We start from the raw sequence: 14,519 nt of genomic DNA on the forward strand, positions 1-14,519 counted from the left end.
CGAGGTGTCATTGGCTGCAATCATGAAGCTATTACAGGTACAGAATGAAAGACAGAAAAAACTCAAAGAACAATATAGGCACAAAATGAAGAAATCAAAGAACAATTGCAAGCACAGAGGGAACATCTTCAAGAGGCATTACAGGAGCGACAGAGAGAATTACAACTGAGGATGCAAGGACACCTAGATGCTTTCATAGGAGAAATAAAGAACAGGAACAAATGAAGAAGGAAATGTAGGCTGAGCAACGATGGCAGAAGTATGAGGTAAGCAAAAATATGACAATGCAAACAGCATGTAGACGACCAATTGAAGACAATTAGTGAAGGAATTTTGATGGAGTGCAGACAGCATGTAGATAAGCAGCTGAAGCATGTAGTTGATCATGTGAAGATAATTAGTGAGAAAACTGAGGTTGCAGAGAAATATTGCACTCCTGAGCCTCAGGCTAATGTGCAGTGAACGTGTGAAAAGAAAGGACGGATATCCAAGCAACTGAAGGTAGCACTACAGGGTTGAATAATCAGAATGCAGACGTTTTAAGTCCTGGATTTATTTATGATGCTCCAGTTTTTAGCCCCCAAACCAATGAAGTGCATGGCTATAATGGGGGTACAATAAAAAGGAAACCTCAAGAATTTGATGGTAGAGTATCTTGGGAAGCTTACCATGCACAGTTTGAGTTACTTGCTGATCAGAATTGTTGGAATGATATGCAGAGTGCAGTGCAGCTATCTACTAGCCTTAAGGATGCAGCAATGGAAATTCTGGTCCAGATGTTAGTAGAGGAAAGGAACAGTTATCCGTCCTTAGTTGAAGTACTGGAGCGTAGTCATGGGACCATGTACCAGACTGAAGTTTACAGAGCAAGATTTCGGAGCCGTGTATGGGCTCCAGGCGAATCCCTACAGCAGCTTCCTCATGACCCGGAGAGTATGGCACACAAGGGGTACCCTGGAGCAGCACATAGCATGTTGGCTATTCTTCTGAAGGATCATTATTGATGCTCTTGATAATGCAGAGTTGAAAGTGCAAGTGAAGCAGGCACAATCCAGAAGCATGGAAAAAGCACTAGCCAGGGCTCTAGAATTTGAGTCTTACATCAGGTCCAGTACGTCCACTTTCCAGACGGAACAATGCAAGGAATTCCCCGATTGCAAGAAACAGGTGTTGGAGATGTGGTGAAGTGGGACACTTCTGCTATGAGTTTCCAAATGAGCAGGATGAGGGTAAATTAGTGAAGGCTGGTGACGAGAGGCAACAACCAGCCAGTTTTTCCCAAGAATCCCCACCACTGAGGAAATGCAGGAGAATGTTGATGAATAGTGTGAGAGAAGATGGAAGAACAGATGGTAAGCAGTGTAGTAGGAATGGGAATCTTAGCAAGAAATGCTGTTGTACTGTAGTGGCAGGGCCAGCATGAGATAAAGAAGACCTGAAGAGGATGCAGATCAAGTATGCAAATTTACAGTTAGTGCTAGAGTGGCTACAGTGGAGTAAAATGCGACCATCCTGGGAAGAGGTTTCCAGGTTAAGCCCTGCGACCAAGAGCTACAGGAGTCAGTGGGACCTTCTTCTTTTGAACAACAGACTACTGAAGAGTCGATGGGGGAAACCTGATGACCGCAGCAAGTTTTGGCAATTGGTGTTCCAAAGAATATGAGGTCCAAGATCTTGGATGAGTCCCATAACCAGATCACTAGTGAGCAGCTGAGTATGAAGAAAACTCTAAGCCAGTTTGCAATAGAGGTTTCTACTGAATTGGCATGCTACAGGATTTTTTTTTTTTTTTTTTATGTGTCCGACTCTGGGCATAGGCTTCACAGCCTGCTATCAAGGCCCAGCAGTCCTCCTACATACCATACACCTCTACTTGTCACCACTTCGGTGCTAACACCCACCGTCCATATTGAATACATGCTAGGGATGTCTCATACAGGACTGGTGTATTGATATTAGCAAGGGTATTTTTACGACATGTCGGCTGGTCTTCTGGTAGATCATTAAAGCTTGATTTAATGAAATTCAAATCCTTAAACTGTTCCCTGTCCCAGCCGGGATTCGAACCTGGGTCCGGTGGGACTGCAAGCCTGTGATGTATGCTGTGCCAAGAAGTGACCCAAGAAACATGGTTGCGTCCCTCTTCAGCTGTATCAAGTGGGTGCACAGATAGAGAGAGTTGTGGTGGACACTGATGGACCTCTGCCACTCAATGAAAGAGGAAACCGGTATACATGTGTTGCCGCAGACTACCTCACATTGTGACCAGAATCCTATGCCATCCCCAGTCAAGAGGCTGTGGCTGTTGCTCAGGTGTTGGTTGACCAGTTCTTCTGTCGTTTTGGGATGCCACAAGAGCAACATTCAGACCAGGGTACAAACTTCAAGTCTGCTGTGTTCCGTGAGTGATGCGAGTTACTGGGAATCAAGAAGACTAGGAAGACCCCACTAAGATCACAGTTCGATGAGATGGTGGAGAAATTCAACTGAACCCTTGGACAAGAACTAGCCAAGTACTGCATAGAGGGACAAATGGAATGGGACCAGAAATTACCTGTGTCACTGATGGCATACTGAGCTGCATCCCATGAGTCTACCAGCTACACCCCTGCAAAACTAATGCTGAGCCACGAGTTATGTTTACCCATTGAGTTGTTAATGGGAAGACCACCTGGTGAAGAGCTGCCTACAGACACCTCCAGGAATGCGAAGCATCTTCAGGAAGGACAGGTTGAGGTACGTACATCATCAGGTGTTAGAAGCTCTAAGGTTTTTGGGCAAAGTGATGAAGTGGAGGTATGATGCCAAGGCAAGTGAGGTGAGCTCAAGGATGGTGACCATATTTGGCTATACAATCTTTAGTAAAAAAAGAAAAAAAGGACAGTCACCAGAGCTGCAGAGCCCGTGGGATGGGCCTTACACTATGATGTACCACCTATCAGACGTAACGTGTCGGATTCTGGAAGGCAGGAAGTCTCGCACAAAGGTGGTAAACGTGAATCGTCTGTGGCAGTACCCTGGGCCAGGACAGTACAGCTGGGATGTGTCCATGGAACTGTACTCACTCGTAGCTGAGGATGTTGAGGAGAACCAAGGAGCTGAAGTACAAGAGGATGCTGACAGTTACCCAACGGAAGAAGTGCATCAGAAAGAAAATCAAGGCATTCAAGGAGTAGTGGACTGTGTGGAGGAGCAGGAACGTTGTCGGAAGTGGCATAGGAGAAGACCTGTTAAGTTGAGGGATTATTTTGTGTTTAATTAAATGTTTAGTTTAGATTAAGGTTTATGTTTTTATACACTGTGTAGTTTTGTCAGGACGACAAAAGGACTATTGAGGGGGTAGTGTTGAGAAGTTGGATTGCTAATTAGGCTGTGCTGGATAATTCATGATGTTTCTAGTAGTACCATTATGTGTCAGAGTTGCCAGATAGCCTGCATTTTGTGAGTAATTATTTTGTAAGTTTTGCATTAATTTTTGTGTACAACTTTTTTTTTCTGTATTGTTTTATTTATATGATTGTTAAATTATGTAATTTAATTCCAGTTTGTATGCTAAATAATTTACAGTGTTATGTAGTGTCAGAAAACTTTGGCATGTTTTGGATGTCTCCGAGTTGATAACTGTTGTAACCATTGCTTCCTTGAGAATGCACGAGATCTTAGTAGAAGTAGTAGATCACTGTAGAATACAGGAAGCTTATATAAGGATGAGGAAGAGACTAGAGCGGTTTCAGTAAGTTTTCACTTCAGGTAGACTGTAGTTCAGTGTCAGTTAGTGAAAACTGTATATCTCTGGTACTTGTGAAAATAGTGAAGTGAAGTTGGCAAGCATTAAATGTAATTACTTGGAAAATAAAGCCAATGAACTTTAGAAGCCAGTGTTTATTTACCACGCCTGTGCTGCTGTGGTGTTGTACACTGAAAGGATGCCTCTAGGAAGAACAACTCACTTGGCAACGTCCTTCCTATACTAAACTACTGCTGTTGGAACCTGTGGCAGTGTGGGACGGGAACATAACAGTACTGTTAAGCGGGATTCGGTAGTTAGGTAGTTTCAAAATTTCTCACTGATTCTCGATGTTTACGGTAGCTCTGGTACGTGTTAGAGTTCCCAGTTTGCCTGCTGTTTGTGATAGTAGTTATTTTGTAAGCTGTACATTAATTTTTGTGCCCTTTTTCTTATTAATGTTTTTATATTATCGTTTGTTAAATCATATAATTTAAGTTAAGTTTGTATGCTAAATAATTTATAGTGTTATGTAAGAAAACTCTGGCATGTTGTGGATGTCTCTGAGTTGGTAACTGATGTAACCATGCTCTCCCTTTCTGGAATACACCAGAACTGTGGAAAAATGTAGAAGTTTCTAGAGTAATGCAAGCTTATATAAGGATGGGAAAGAGACTAGAAAAGTTCAGTTGGTTTTCAATTAAGTTTGAGTGTAGTGCAGTGTCAGTGCAGTGAAGTTTGTATATTTTCGATACTTGTGAAACTAGTGAAGTTGTTGGCAAACAGTGAAGTGTTATTGAAGTTTGTGTATCATCAGTACTTGTGAAAAATAGTGAAGTGTTGTCAAGCATTAAGTGTAACTGCAGTTAGTAAAGTTTGTATACCTTCAGTGCTTGTGAGAATAGTGAAGTTGGAAAGCATTAAGTGTAATTATTTGAGAAGTAAAGACAGTGAACTTGAGAAGCCAGTGTTTATTTACGACGCCTGAGCTGATCTTGTGTACTGTACACCTAAAGGCTGACCATAGGAAGAACAACTCACTGGGCAACTTCCTTCCTGTACTGAACTACTGTTGTTGGAGCCTGTGGCCTTGTGGAACGGGGACGTAACAGTACTTTATTTTGGTCAGTGCCAGACGATTGTAATCATCGAAGGAAAACTCTGACATCCTAAGTTCTCTCTCTTTCAGTTCAATGACGTATTATTTTTTCATGTTATTTCCAAATTATTTAATTCGGTTTAGGAAGAGGAACCAGGTTTTAAAGAGGTTAGCAGTAGCTGCTCCTAACCCTGTCAATGGCAGATGGGTTCTCTAAAGTTTGCAAAGTCGTCTAGAGAAATTTTTTTTTTTTATGTCATCAGAGTAAAGGAGTTAAAACTCAAAAAAAAAAAAATAAATAAAAGGGGTCCAAGTTATAGCATTCGAGGAAAGCAATTTTGTCTCCTCTGTCCACCATTCTGATTACTAAGTTGTCTAAAGATAGGTAACAGTACAAGTAAGTTGCCGCATTAAAAGGATTACAACCATACAACAGTCCGTTTTATGGCATTCTAGCCGAGTCATTGTATTTTTTCCTCTGTCCCTCGTTCTACAGCTGTGATGTTGGGTTCGAGTCAGCTGGGGTGTCTGGGCAGCTACCTGGAGCCACTGTTCATTCGCCTCCCCAGCGACGCTATTACTAAGGAGGACGTCCAAAATGATGTTATGAGACTAATGCACATAGGTACTGTAATCGTGTATTCTCTTGGACTATTTCAGGATTTCAGGTGTGGAGAGAGTAGGGATGATGATGATGATGGTGGAGGTGGTGGTGATATTGATAAGTGTTTAAATTCTAGGTAATGTAGAAGGCTTCGTAGCTCCTCTTCCTCAGCTATTTATTACCCTTATGACTTCTTAACATCCACATGTTTGCTACTTATATTGTTCTAATATCAACATAGTTTGCATCAGTAGCAAGGAGGAGGATATAGATGTGTAATGTACAGAATAAATAGCTAAATGATATGTGCTATGAAGCCTCCTATGTCACCTAGAATACGACTCAGCAGATAATTGAAGGTGTGTGTTCTATGCCCTCAGATGCGGCTGTGTCTGGTGTGCTGCTGGTGGCCGTGTTGGTGTATTTCCCTGCAAAGCCTCCTTCACCACCATCCCTCTCCTCCACCAGTGAGCGCTTCCACGTCCTCTCCGGCATCAAGGCTCTCGCTATGTCAGTCTTATTTTGTTTTGTTGCCTGAGAGATAATTATTGGTTCTATTTCACAGCTGCCTGAGAGATAATTACTGCTTCTATTTTTATACCATTTGGGTGATAATTCTTACTTCTGTTATTACAGCTGACTGAGAGATAATTACTGATTCTGCTTCACAGCTGCCTGAGAGACCATTACTGACTCTATTTCATAGCTGCTTGAGATAATTATTGGTTCTGTTTCAAAGCTGCATGAAACATTGTTGCTACCTACTCACTACTGTCTTAGAGAATATTGTTGCTTCCATCTCACTGCTCCTTAGAGATGATCATTATTTAAGTCTCACTGCTTCCTAAAAGTTTATTATTATTCTATCTCACTGTTTCCTGAAAGATAATTATTGCAGCTATATCAGTCCTGCCCGAGGGACAATTATTGGTTCCATTTCGCTACACAGGAACATGATTATTTTTGTAGCACCATTAACGTCATGCAACCTGAAAGATTATTATTTTATTAGTTCTATTTATCTTTCTTATCTGAAATGTAACTATCTGCTTGGTTCCATAAGTCTCCTGCTACCAATATATATATATATATATATATATATATATATGTGTGTGTGTGTGTGTGTGTGTGTGTGTGCGCGCGCGCGCGTTGCCAAATTATTAGTATCTCGTCTTCAAGTTTGGCGGGCGATTAGCATTCAACCCCCCAATATTTTTTTTTTTCTTTAGTTCCGTTAACTTCTTTCTGCCTTGAAAATAATGTCTTTGGTTTCAATAATCTTACTTTGCCTTAAAAAAAAAAAAAACGGTTTTATATCAATGCTGCCTGGAAGATAATTGCTTTTTTAGCTCAATTAATCTTTTCTGATCCACAGGTATACATGGCGAGTGATGAGAAGGGTGGGTGGTGAACTGAATGAAAGGAAGGCAATGATTGATTATGTGTGTGTGGATGAAAGGATGCGAAAATGTGTACTGGATGCAAGAGCTTATGAGGCGTCTAGAATCACAACATCGTAAGCTATCTATCTATCTATCTATCAATAGCCCGACGCCCTAATCCCGCAAAGGGTGGCCGCAGGCAAAACGCCTCCAAGTCGCTCTGTCACCCACCATTTGACTACCCTCCCCCCAATTCACCCCCCCCTCCCTCAAATACCTCTCAACTCCATCCCTCCACTTCATCCTCGGTCTACCTCTCCCTCTCCCTCCCTCCACCTCACCTACATACACCCTCTTAGTCAGTCTTTCATTCTCCATTCTCTTCACATGTCCAAACCACCTCAGTGTATTTCTCCTAATCTTCTCAACCACATCCACATCCACCCCACAGCGTTCCTTCACTTCTTCATTCGGCAACCTGTCCCTCCACGTCACTCCACATGCTCCTCTCAAGTAACTCATTTCCACTACTCTCACTCTTGACTTGTTCCCCTCTTGCAAGGTCCACGCCTCGCTTCCATACGTCAGGGTAGGGATCACAATACTATCATGCAGTGACTTCTTAACTTCCATACCCACCTCCCTATTTCTCATCACTGCTTTCAGTGTACCAACAACCTTCCTTCCCTGCTGTACCCTTTCACGCACTTCATCCCCCAAAGTTCCATCCTTACTCATCACACTTCCCAAGTACTTGAATGCACTCACATCCTCCATATCCACACCATCTAACCTCACTGCACACTCTGTGACTTCATTCCTCTCAAACACCATAACTTTACTTTTGTTTACATTAACTTTCAGCTTCCTCCTCCTACACACTGTCCCAAATTCATTCACCAAACCTTGCAACTCCCATTCATCTTCACTCAACAGTACTGTATCATCAGCAGACAGCAAAACCGGAAGCTTCCAAATCTCACCCTCATTCATTACAGCCACCACCACATCCAATGCCCTACCCTGCACCTCGTTTACAACCCCATCCATGTATATATTAAACAGCCATGGAGACATCACACAGCCCTGTTTCAGTCCCACACTGAGATCAAAGAACTCACTCAGCTCACCATCCACTCGCACCGTAGCCCTAGCTCCCTCGTACATACTCTTCACAGCACTCAACAATTTTCCCTCCACTCCATTTTTTTTTTTTTTTTTTTTTTTGTCCGACTCTTGGGCAAAGGCTTCAGTGCCTATATCTCGGGGGCAGTAGCCTATCCCAAGGCCCAGTAGTCCTCCTACACCTCCACATGTCACCATTTCGTCGTTAACACCCACCGTCCATATTGAATACATGCTAGGGCTGTCTTATACAGGACTGGTGTATTGGTATTAGAGGGGGTACTTTTATGACATGTCGGCGGGTCATCTGGTAGATCAGGAAAGTCTGCTTCTATGAAATTCAAATCCTTAAACTGTTCCCTGCCCCAGCCAGGATTCGAACCTGGGTCCATCAGGACTGCAGGCCGCCTCTCTACCGATTCAGCCACCGCCTCCTTCCACATGCCTTGCCTATCTATTCTGTCATAAGCTTTCTCCAAGTCCATGAAGGCAGCATACACTTTCCTTCCCTTCTCTAGATACTTCTCCACTAAACATCTTAGAACAAATATCTGATCTACACACCCTTTTCCCTTCCTAAATCCCCCTTGTTCTTCTCCAACTAGCTCCTCTGTCATATGCCTAACTCCATCAATGAGTATTCTACCATATATTTTACCAGTCACACTAAGAAGGCAAATACCCCTATGGTTACCACATACTTCTCTCTCCCCTTTTCCTTTGTATAAAGGAACAGTTATACCTGATTTCCAGTCCTCTGGAACCCTTCCCTCTTCCCAAGCCAATCTACACAACTTCCATATCCACTCCACAACAATCTCACCCCCATACCTAAGCATTTCACCAAACACTCCATCAATTCCTGGGGCCTTTCCCAACTTAATCTTCTTCATCGCTTCCACTACTTCCGCCCTACTGATCTCTTCCTCCCTCCTCTCATCTCTTCTTCTCCCAGCCATTCCCCAACCACTTATACTCGCACTGCTCTCACTTTCTACATTCAACAAATCCTCAAAGTGCTCCTTCCATCTCCTCAATTTCTCTCTCTTCTCCACCAACAATCTCTTATTCCTATCTTTCACTCCCCTACTATTTCCCCTTTCACACTGCCTTACTTTCTTTACCTCCTTCCAAAACAATTTCTTACTCTCTCTCCATTTCACACTCAGATTCCTCCCAAACTCTTCATCCACTTTCTTCTTACTCTCCTTCACCAGTCTCTTAACCTCCCTTCTGCTCACATATACCTCTCTTCTCTCTCTCATCTTCTCCACTACCTCTACTCGCTAACCATTCACTATTTGCCTTCTTCTTTTGTTCCACAGCTCGTTTCACCTCATCATTCCACCATGCTGTCCCTTGCACACCTTGCATCTCCTCCTCACTCCACAAACTACCTCACATGGTGCGCCTATCTCTTCCGTGAATATCTTACATATGTCTTCCACCCCTTCCATCTGCTCTAGCTCATACCTTCCCAACCTTTCTTTCACTATGCTCTTATACTCTGTCATTTTCTCACTATCTTGCAATTTCTCCACTCTTCTCACAGGAGCTGCTTCCTCCTGTCTTCCTCTTCATCTCCTCAACCACTTTCTTTGCAGCTCTAACTTGGCCATTACTAAGTGATGGTCCGAGACTCCATTCCCCCACCCTCTCCACACTCTTGCATCCAACACTTGTCTTCTCATTCGCTCATCCACACACACGTAGTCTATCATTGCCCTTCGTTCAACAAGTTCACCATCCATCCTCCTCAATACTCTCCATGTATACCGGTGGATCATCTTATGACGAAAGAAGGTGTTGGCTATTGCCAACCCCTTACAAGCACAGATGTCCACCAAAGCACTTCCATTCCCATCTACGTCAGCTGGCACACCCCACTGACCAATCACTCCATCCACTCATACATTCCCAACTTTGCCATTCATGTCTCCAATCAACAGCACTCTCTCGCTCCTCTCAAACTTGTCCATACACGCTTCTACACTCGCCCAAAACTCATCTTTCACTCTTGCCACTCGATCCTCTGTCGGGGCATACACACATACAATCGCCCAAGCTTGTATACCTACTTTCATCCTCACCCATACAATCCTTGCACCCACTGTTCCATACTCTCTTATATTCTCCTTCCACTTCTTGCTTATCATCAGACACACTCCCTCTCTTGCCCTCTCATTCTCATTGACTCCCGCACATATACCTAAACCATATTCCCATTCTCTCACCCTTTCACCTTTCCATTTAGTTTCAGTCAATCCACATATATCCACTTTTGCATCCTCAAGCACCTGAACAATCTCTCTCTCTTTCACTTCATCATTCAGTCCTCTCACATTCCACGTTCCCACCCTAAGAATGTCCTTTGTCCGTTCCTTAGTCGTCAACGTATGGTCCGTCCGGGTCCAAGGCGCTTTATTAGCTTTTTTAGTTAGTTCTTTTTACGGGGTGGGGCACTAACCCACCACCAACCCTTTTAGTCGCCTCGTACGACAAGCAGGGATACTGGGGGAGTATTCTTGAAAACCCCCCTACCTGGGGGTAGGGGGGTTTTCAAGAATGTTGTGGTGTCACAACATAACCATTAAAGGTACTGAAGTGGTTTTTATTTCTTTAAAGAGATATATCCCTTAGATGTTTTTACAGTTTCATTACATTCTGCACCTGTGCACCTGCACAGGTGCAAAAGAAGTATGTATAAGTTAGCTACAATACGTTCAAAGGCATCAACATATTACTGTAACATCACTGAAAAATGTTCATAACACACTGAGCAAGTACACTATTGAAGGAAAACAATAGAGAAGAGGTTACTTGTGTGGGGCCCTGTATATTCCTTGACAATATTATTATTATTTAATAATACTGTATTTTTTCTAGTGACTATGCAAAATAACGTGCTGAGAACAAATTAACATTATTTTATTAACATACTAGTTTTATCTGTTTTTTTGTTTTTTTTTGTTTTTTGTTTTTTTGGTCACAATAATACTGATATGACTGGAAAATAATAGTAACCCCTTTTCGATAAACACTGATTTTAATACTCACCATTATAAACTTCTTCCCTCCTCTCAAGGCTAGCATCACAGTCATCTTTTCCATCCAGCCTGAAACTCTCCATTTTGACCTTGAACAGATCACACGTGTTGCATGTGTCGACCATTACAGGTGAAAATCCCTCGTTAAATTCCGTGACTGTAAAAACTGGCAGTGGCTTTTGGAACATCAGGGAACTTTGTCATCATAAAATCGAAGTGCAACCTGTACAGAGACTCCATGTCGAGCTCTATGGAAAGGTACTTCCGGTGAGGGGATTTCACTCGTGAATAATTTCTAGTGTTACTACCAACATACTCCTTCCCTGTGTCACACAAATGCTTAGTTTTGTGTACTTTCCACTCACTAGCATTATGCCTTCTTTTTCTAACATGGCTAGTCTCCTCTATTTCTTTCTCCTCATCACTAGAAGACACTTCTGGCTCAGTATCACTCATGGTGCTTAATTAGCACTACAACACTCGCAAAATATGCAAAAAATCAGGGGTAAATGCAGCACGTGTTGCAAAAAGATTGCCTCCATTAAACCTGCATAAACACTAAGCAACACTACCCATGCTTTGTATAAGCTGCTCCTTGATTGGCTGACAGCAGGCAGTATTCCAACTTTCACTCAGTAAATGCGGTCTACAAGGTAGAAGCACCCGACTCCTATTGTCTGAACCACCATTCGCTGGCTGTGGGGGTGTGTCAGACTTGTGCTATTGTGATTGGCTGGAAGGTTTCCCATGTGAGCTACGTTTTTGTGATTCTAGCACTCCATCCAGGGAAAGTCTGACAGCAACAACAACCAGGGTTCTATACACTTTGTATAAGATAAACGACACCATTGCTGGGATCACATAATCGTAAATCCATCATGACAAGACAGAGCAGGGTTTGGGGAGTTGCCTGATAACGCTAACTCCATTTCACCTGCGGCGGCGCTTACGATGTTGTGATTCTAGATGCCTCTTCTAAAGGTTGGGGGAGTGGACTTTCTGATAATTACCTGGTGGTGGCCAGAATCAAGGTCCAATTAGGATGGAGAAATAGAAGAAGGGAAGGACGGGAAGAAGGAGTATTTGTAAGGAGAGTGGAAAGGTTCCAAGAGGATGAGGAAAAGGCAGAGTATAAGAGAGAAGTGGAGGAACGATTGGGCAAATATGAATTGGAGCAGATGGGGGACGTGGAAGGTGTGTGCAGGATATTTACAGAAGAAATATGTGCAGCATGTGATGTGGTGTGTGGGATGAAGAGAAGACGGAGGGGTGTGCAAGGAACAGCATGGTGGAATGAAGAGGTGAGACAGGCTGTGGCACAAAAGAAAGCATACAATGAATGGATGAGAAATAGGGGCGTGGAAGAAGTTGAGAGGTGGAAGAGAGAGTTATATGTAGAAAGAAAGAGAGAGGTGAAAAGATTAGTAAGAGAGAGTAAGAAGAGAGTGGATGAGGAATTTGGAAGGAACTTGAGTGTAAAGTGGAGGGACTGTATGAAAATGTTCTGGAAAGAGGTGAAAAGAGTAAGACAGGGTGGAAGTGATGTTAGCAGGGGAGTGAAAGATAAAAATGGTAGATTACCAGTGGAGAAGGGAGAAAAAGTCATCAGATGGAGAGAACACTTTAAGGAATTGTTGAACATAAAGGATGGAAGTAATGCGAGTATAAGTGGCTGGGGAATGGCTGGGAGAAGGGAGGTGAGAAGACAGGAAGAAATCAGTAGGATAGAAGTTGTGGAAGCAATGAAGAAAGTTAAATCTGGGAAAGCCCCAGGAATTGATAGAGTGTGTAGTGAAATGCTGAAGTATGGGGGAGAGATAGTAGTAGAATGGATGTGGAGAATGTGCAGATTGGCCTGGGAGGAAGGAAGAGTCCCGGAGGATTGGAAGTCAGGTATAATTATTCCCTTGTACCACGTTGAGTACACCGCTTCCCGTTCGATCAGCGAAGTTAAGCAACGTTGGGTCTGGTTAGTACTTGGATGGGTGACCGCCTGGGAACACCAGATGCTGTTGGCATAACTCCCTACGTGTTAAGTGGGGTTGGTGGAGGATTAGTGCCCCTCCCTGTAAAACAATTAACTCTAAGCCCTTGACCACCCTGTTTGGGATACATGGCGTCTGGCAATGAATGAATGAATGAACAAAAGAAAAGAGGAAAAAGAAGTGTGTTGTAATCATAGGGGCATCTGTCTTCTTAGTATAATAGGAAAAGTGTATGGTAGGATACTTACTTCCAGAGCTAGAGAAAGAACAGAGGAATTAGTTGGAGAAGAACAGGCAGGCTTTGGGAAGGGAAGAGGTTGTGTAGATCAGATATTCATTCTTAGATCTTTAGTGAAAAAGTTTCTAGAGAAGGGAAAGAAGTTGTATGCGGCTTTCATGGCTTTGGAGAAAGCATATGACAGGGTAGATAGACATGGATTGTGGAAAGTATTAAGAATATATGGAGTAGATGGGAAGTTGTTGAATGCTGTGAAGAGTATGTATGATAGTGCTAAGGCTGCAGTGCGTGTGGATGGTGAACTGAGTGAATTTTTCTCTTTGAAGGTTGGGTTGAAACACGGATGTGTCATGTCTCCATGGTTGTTCAATCTGTACATGGATGGGGTAATAAAAGAGGTACAAGGTAGGGTAGTGGATGTTGGAGTGGCCCTGGTGAGAGAGGGTAGTGCTTGGAAACTCCCTGTACTGTTGTTTGCAGATGATACTGTGTTGTTTGGAGGGTGAAGTGCTTGAAAGGGTACAGCAGGGAGGAAAGGTTGCTGAGTCCTTGAAAGCAGTGATAAGAAGCAGGGAAGTGAGCATGGAAGTGAAGAAGTTACTACATGACAGTATTGTGATACCAACTCTAACGTATGGAAGTGAAGCTTGGACGTTGCTGGAAGGACACATGTCAAGAGTGAAAGCAGTGGAAATGAGTTATTTAAGAGAAGCCTGTGGAGTCACATGGAGAGACAGGCTGACAAATGAGGATATAAAGGAGCATTGTGGTGTGGATGTGGTTGTGATAGGAAGCGTTAGGAGGAATACACTGAGTTGGTTTGGCCATATGGAGAGGATGGAGGGTGAAAGACTGACGAAGAGAGTGTATGTGAGTGAGATGGAGGGGGGAAGAGAGAGGAGGAGGCTGAGGATGAGATGGAGGAATGGGGTGGAGAGGTATATGAGAGAGGGGTGTGTGAGTTGGGAGCGGGGCAGTGAAATGGAGGGGGACAGAGCGACGTGGAGGCGATATGTTTGTGGCCACCCCGAACGGGATTGAGGCGTCTGGCAGTAGATAGATAGATAGATAGAATCTTTTCTGACCCGCAGTATCATCATTTCCTTCCTGAAAGACAATTATTGTTTCTGCCTGGGAGAAAATGATTTGCTCAGTGACACTCCTATTCTGACAATTAGAGACCATTATCCATGCAAGAACTGTATGTCTTTTCATTTCTTTGCACTTACCCTTCATTGTGTTCTTGTACAATTTCTCTCATCAGGTCCCCATCCCGGAGGTCTCTGTACACAGCCTCATTACACGGTCTTTG

The 14,519-nt window shown here is 43.2% G+C and overlaps 1 pseudogene; it reads left to right on the top strand.

The window, feature by feature from the left end:
* Positions 1–12,887: 12,887 nt before the first annotated feature.
* Positions 12,888–13,002, top strand: LOC145397585 (5S ribosomal RNA; annotated as a pseudogene).
* Positions 13,003–14,519: the final 1,517 nt, after the last annotated feature.

The sequence above is a fragment of the Coenobita brevimanus genome, chromosome 41 (assembly GCF_032717465.1).
Source record: "Coenobita brevimanus isolate Jiangsu-jjx chromosome 41, ASM3271746v2, whole genome shotgun sequence".
Lineage (NCBI taxonomy): Eukaryota > Metazoa > Arthropoda > Malacostraca > Decapoda > Coenobitidae > Coenobita > Coenobita brevimanus.